The sequence below is a fragment of the Pyxicephalus adspersus genome, chromosome 2 (assembly GCF_032062135.1).
Source record: "Pyxicephalus adspersus chromosome 2, UCB_Pads_2.0, whole genome shotgun sequence".
Classification (NCBI taxonomy): domain Eukaryota; kingdom Metazoa; phylum Chordata; class Amphibia; order Anura; family Pyxicephalidae; genus Pyxicephalus; species Pyxicephalus adspersus.
In genome coordinates, this window is record NC_092859.1 from 144,268,152 (window position 1) to 144,275,185 (window position 7,034).

The window sequence follows — 7,034 nt, forward strand, 5'->3', positions numbered from 1 at the left end:
CAGGTTGGATTAGTTTAGGATGACTTAGATGGCATTGGATTGGTTTAAAGATTCCCCTCAATTTCCAACTTACCTTGTATAATTGGAGATTTAGTTGCCTTCGGGCCTACCAGTCATATGTGCATTGTACCATGGGACATAAACTTGTCTCATTCGTTTTATCTTACCTCCTCCCACACCCTACCTCATCCCCCTCCATCTATTTCTCCAATCCCATTCCCTGGGCTTCTTTGTTTGTTTGTCACATGTTAACTCTTATATGGGTACCAATTGTATTCCTATATTGGCATATATGTGTTGTTTCTCTGTTATACTTGGCATAGGAGTGGTGCGGCACTGGTGGCCCACTGCCCGTTCACCAGTATATGCTAGGGGTACCATAAGGGCCCCCTACCCATTATGATTACTCCTTTGTCATTTAAAGTTTCTGTATGCCATGACTACAAGAATGCTAGTATGTCTTGTATGTTATTTTACCTGTTTAAAATCAATAAAACTTTATTTCACAAAAGGTGATGCCTAAGGCTATATGCCTAGCTTAAAATATTGCTAAAGTAACATTGAGAGGTCTAGACACCATTACAAACTGCCTGTGAAAGCATACATACAAGGACATGGCATTCATACTGTTTAACCTTTAGCAAAATTGGCTTCGTAATTGTCCTGAAGAATTAAACGGGAGCATGGTAGCTCAGAGGTTACCATTCTGGCCTTTGCAGTGCTAGGTCCCAGCTCCAAATCATGGCCAGCACTCTATCTGCATGGAGTTTGCATGTTCTCTATATGCTTGCGTGGGTTTCTTCCCACGTTCCAAACAAATGCATTTAGGTTATTTGGCTTCCCATTAAAAAAGCTATTGGCTTTGTAAACCACTGCATTATATGTTAGCATTATATAAATACAAGATAATAATGTTTTTTAGCCAAATAAAAGCCCTTAATCCACTGCATTAGCGCTCCGCTTTTAATGCAACATCTCTGCCAGTGCATTTAATCCATTCAATGTAAGGGCACCTAACTGCAGAGTTTGTGTTACTGTCATTGGCATGGTGCATGCCGGTAAAACCCATTGAAGTCTATTGAGGACAAATCTTAATGATAAAGTCTAAACATTTTAAAGGCTCACAAGCAAGATCTTGTAAAAAAAACATTTGTGGAATGCCTTAAAGTGTTTATACTGTTTATACTCAACTGTCCCATTCCCACATGGGCACCACCATCTTCTTCCTTCCCTTCCAGTTAAAGGGAGTGATCAGGCAGATGAGTATGTTTTATTTCGGAATGGACTTTCCCAGCCATCATATCTGAAAACAGGTATGCCAGAATACATACATTATGTGTATATATATATATATATGTATATATATATATATATATATATATATATAAATATTATTATTAATTTCATTATAACATGGATTTATATAGCACCAACATATTATGTATCGCTGTACTTTAAATAGGGGTTGCAAATGACAGACGAATACAGACAGTGACCCGGGAGGAGAGCACCCTGCCCCGGAGAGCTTACAATCTAGTTGGTTGGGGAATTAGCACACAATATATATTTATATATTCTTTTTTTGTATTTGTTTGCTTCCCATATACAGTTTGAAAACTGTATAGGTGTTATCAACATGACTTCTTTGGGGCGTTCAAGAGATGGATGTTTCTAGGCTATACTCATGGGACATGCTAAAAGACTCATTTTCTTTTTACAAGCTAATTAGGTAACTGGATGTGTTCAGACTCTTGCTGCACTTCAAAGTGTCACAGGACAAAAGACTTTCCGTATTATTCATTCTCTTGTGTCCCCTGTCCAACCAAGTGTTCAATCAGTAAAAAGTAGTAATGACAAATACCTGTCCATCTACCCCTTCCTAAACTCATTTTGAACACAAGGATACCACTGCCAGAGTAAAGTAATTCAGAATACATTTATTGAACCACACTGTTGTCTGTGAATTGTATTTTAAATAATCATCATCAAAGGGCAGTTTGTGTGGGTGGGGATGACAGATGAAACTCTGCAAAGAAAGCTGCTAGAAAAGCACATTTTGCTATGAACTACAACTTAAGTTGTGCCATTAATAAGCAGGATTTATCAATTTATTATTTTAATTCATTAAGGCTGCACCTAGGATGTATTATAAAGTGGCCAACATTGCCACCCTAACCCATTACCTGCCTGTTTCACAAAAAGTTTGAAGTTGAACTCCGGCACTACGTTACAATTTGTACAATTATATAGGCTCCTTTTCTGTATGTAAGCCTCTTTTTCCAAACTTACTATAAGTTTCTCACAGTGTGTATTAGAAGTTGTTCTAAGAGTCTTTGGGTCATTATTGTTTTAATTTTCTGGTTCCAGTGACAACTGCTCATCTAATTTCTTATTATACTATTACAGGCTGTCACAAGGACAAGAAGTGAGGTATGCTCTCAATCCATATCTATCTAAATTTAAATTATAGGTTTGGTTGGAGATTGCTTTGACTGGAAGATGGAGGTGGATTCTGGGTGTAAATTTGCAATAAAGGGACTTTGTCACTAGAATAAAACTGTGACCATTGCTAGGAAGACAGGTAATACAACTTTACCGTATTAAAGACATACATATACTTGCCAAAACATCAGAACCCAAAATTTCTGGAATTGTCAGATCCTTACTCTGGCTCTGCTCTCAATTTTTATTTTCAGCCACCCACTACCCCTCAGTTGGGCTAGAATGGTTTAAATGACAATAGGGTCTATTTCATTGGCTTCAATTTTGATAGTGGAATACAAAGTTGTGCCCATTGCTTAGAAGAGAGGTAATAAAACTTGGCTGTCATACTAAGGTGGGTCAAAACATTAGAATCCAACACTTGGATTTTCAGATCCTTAGTTTCTCCCCTGCTCTCAGTGCTATCTACCACCACCCTCTATGTCCCTACAGGACACAAAAGTGACGTATATACAAATCTGTATGCATTGAGGTCAGTTCAAGTGGAGAGCCATCCACCACTGGATCAAATTGGCCTACAATAGTTATTTATGGTCCAAGGTATTTAAATGACCATGGAACCTATATCTTTTTGCTTCATTTTTGATGCTAGAATAAAAAGTTTGGAATAGGCCCATTGTTTAGAAGACAACTTGGCTTTATTGAAGTCATACAAAGGTATGCCAGAACATCAGAATCCAAGACTTTTTAGATTTTTGGATTCTCTATCTATCCTCTGCTCTCAGTGGTATTTTCTTCCACCCTCTATGTCCCTACAGGATATTAAGGTATTGTATGGGCTGACAAATTGAACATGGGGTGCCAAACCGTACCCACCGTATATTAATCAATATGCATTGAGGTTGGTTCACATACAGAACAGAACATTGCTGAATCAAACAGCAATGGGACTTATCTCCTAATGATGCCTCCTGTCCACACATATCAGGACAGAACCAATATTACTCAACATTTGATCTGTGTTTAATAATTTATTTGCAGTGTTTTTCCAGAGGTTGCCAAGGGTTCCATGAGCAATGAGCCGTATGTAACTATCAGGTTGGTTTGACACAAATTATCTTTTTTGCTGTCTGTAAGGATGGCAATGACCACAAAGCCAATGTACTGTGAGCTGCGGATATAGAAATTATATTAGGGGCTCCCTGAAGACCTTAAAGTTATTTCAAGGAGCTTCCCCATGTTAAAAAGGTCTACAAACAGTGCTCCAATGTTTTGCATTGAGTTGTTTACATAGGGGTGCAAAGAACTCCTGCAAATAGGCATAGAGAACTGTTGCAAGATCTACACAAATCATGTGGAATGTTTTTTCCTCTGTGCACTTTTTTTTCTCCCAGAAATAATAACGAGAAAATCACATTTATAAACCACACAGCAGTGATTAATAAATTAGATTCAGTAGAAAAGACATAACATGTACTAAACTGGCTTCACACTTGCTTAATCTGGACTAATTGAATGGCCTAAACTGGCTCTCACTGTTTCTAAATGAACACCATATCATATAGGACTATGCTAAGTATTTCCAGTAATCTCCGGATCAGCAGATGGCACTGTTGGGCAAAGCTCTTCCTTGTTGTACCCGGTTATACTCTTGTCTATGCATTGATGTTCTTGTGTTTAAATATTTTCTAACCCACACATATTTTACCCTTATAGAGATGACATGGATTGAATGAAACCACTCTTTGGTTTGTAATGCCTATAGTGATAGAGTTTGGAGTTTCAAGATAATCAACCAAAAAATCAAAAGAACTACAACAAACCAAAGATAGATTCAGTTCACCAGCATCTTCTAATTTTAGTTGGACTTGACCTTTATCATTTTTTGTAAAATATTTTTTTTTAACAATTTGGTGAGAATGCATATTGTATTTCACCTCCATCATCAATATAATCAATGTGTTATTCTACACTGTGAAGATTAGTGGTGGGTGAAGGAGGATGATAGATCCAGGTCTCTTGAGTTCACAGTAATTTGCCATTCAATTTGCAATCCACAATCAGCCTTTTGAACAGATGGAGAACTAGTTAATCCATTTGCTACATTACAAGTACCTAGGGGTGGCCACCTGTCTTTGAGTTACTAGCTGAGGAAGCTTTCACAGCTCTCTGCTTTTTATCCATTTCTTCTGTTTTAACTTATGTTTCAGAGTAACAATGTCCGTGAACATATTGAAATCTCCTTTTGTCGTCTATTGTTCAAAAGAACATTTATGTGAAGGGTAACCTCTAACAATTTTAAAACAAAACAGAGATATGAAATATGCTACACATAAAAAATAGAGAAAAATCATCTCGGATCAATTCTTTAATCATACGGTCACTTATCTTAACCATATCTCTACTGAGATTTCAGCTAACATCTGATGATAAAGTCATACAACTGTACTATGCATAATTAAAGCATAACAGATTTTGTTGGTACAACAAAAAAGGAAAATTAACACGCAAGACAAGATTGAGGTGACTCATTTATATATTAGAATGTAAATATATAAGGATAAGTAAAATGATTTTAAGTAATTGATTTTAAACTGAGAGCTGTGACATAGCTAAATCCCCAAGAAATGTAATTTGTTGGTTAAAGATAAGATGGACTCGCTGATTTTCTCAGATGCAAAATCAGGCAATTTTATGCAATATGAATTTAAGTTTTGGTAAGATACTCTACAACAACCTGTTACTTGTAAAGAAATGCAGCTACTGCAAATTTCCTCAGCAGAACAATATGGGCCTGATTTATCAAAACCCCCTAAAACAGGAGAGGATAGACAATCATGGGGAAACTTGGTGATTCAGCACATCTGGAATGATCTGGTCCAGGATTAAAAACATTTGCCAATTAATAGTAAATGATGTTTAAGAAAATCAATTCCTGGCTGGATCATCCATAGTCCCCCATAATAGTCTATCCTCTCCAGTCTTGGAGTGCTTTAATAAATCAGGTCCTATATGTGCACTAGGTGTTAAAGTAGAGTCAGGAATGAGGCCAGGTTTACATGGTATTTGGCAGTGTTTTCCACTGTTTCACCTGGGAAAAGGGCTAAATGGGTAAGCATGCAAGCAGTTGGACAGTTGGATAACTACAGAATTGCAACTCATTTTTGGCTCAAGTTCCAGATAGCCTTGGAAGAAAAGGATGGGCCACATACTTAATCCCTTTGCCAGACCAGGAATTAAAGGTGACTCCGAAGCTCCTGGCTAAGCAGGATAAAAGGAAATGGATTCCTTTAACAAGAGAGTTGGCATATGAAATTGTGATTGAGTTGTAGATTGAGGGTCAGCCTAAAGCCATGTGGTGTAGAGCCTCATGAGTGGCTTGGGCAGAAAGTCTCCAAACCAACTCAATAGACACTGGAAGGCTGTGTAATAGCTGGCTATTTGGAGGTTGTGTGAGGCCTATATACTAGAAAGCTGTGTGATACCTAAATCTTGAAAGTTTGGGCAAGATCCGAGGCCATTTTGCTATGAGCAGCACTGTAAAAACCCTATCTTGTAGTAAAGGGGGTGCTGGAAGAGCGAAAAGGGTCTCCAAGTTAAGGGAGCCAGCCTAGTGGGCCCAGTATTGTCCCTTTCACATGGATGAATGTGAGTAATCTTTTAAAAAAAAAAAAACACATAGAACACAAGATGGCCAATTCAGGTCCAAGCTAGATCCTGAAACGATGGCACTATTGTTAGGAGCAAGTGAAGTGAAGAAAATTCTTGTATATTGATACTTGGAAGTGAAAAGTGGTGAATTATTATTTTGAAATGCTTCATAGTGCCAACAACTTTACTTTTTGTTGACAATACACACTAACCAAATTATTTTTTGTTGAATGAATCCAAACCAAATTCAAAGTCCTTTTGCATGCCATCTGAGTGTATTTGATGTCTTCTATCCAAATCTAATAACCTTTTGAGCTAATCTTCTCCCGTGATATTACAGTGATTATAACGAAGCAGAAACTCCCATTCATCTTTATAATTGAAATGTTAAAAAAGCAGTTTTGTATTCAAAACAGAAAAAGGTAGGAAACTGCAACAAAGTTTGGTAAAATATTTAAAATGTAAAGAGGAGGTTGTATTTTTGTTTCCTCCACAAAAGTGTAGTTACACTTAAACTGGAAAGAGTTGTAGCATGCAATATAAAAATAAATCAGATTGTTGTCACTTTAACCTTACATTTTTTAAGACTGACTGAAGTCCAGCTTAAAGAAAATATTGTAAAAACATATAGACTTGCAATAGATTTCATGGCATATATGTGGCCTTTCTTTAAGCAGGCCATCCCTTTAGAGTGAACCTATCATTCTGTGTTGACCACGTGGCTTCTCTTTTCTATAATGTCACCTGCACATACAAATAACCTAAAAACCTATAAACTAATAGAGCAAAACAAGAATCAGGAACATCGAATGCATAGTGCAGAGTTTCTCAACTAGGGTTCCTCCAGAGGTTGCTTGGGGTTCCATAAGCTATGAGCAACTCTTAGGTCAGTTATCACTGGCACCAATGATCTGCTTGGGTATTTGTAAGGGTGCCATTCT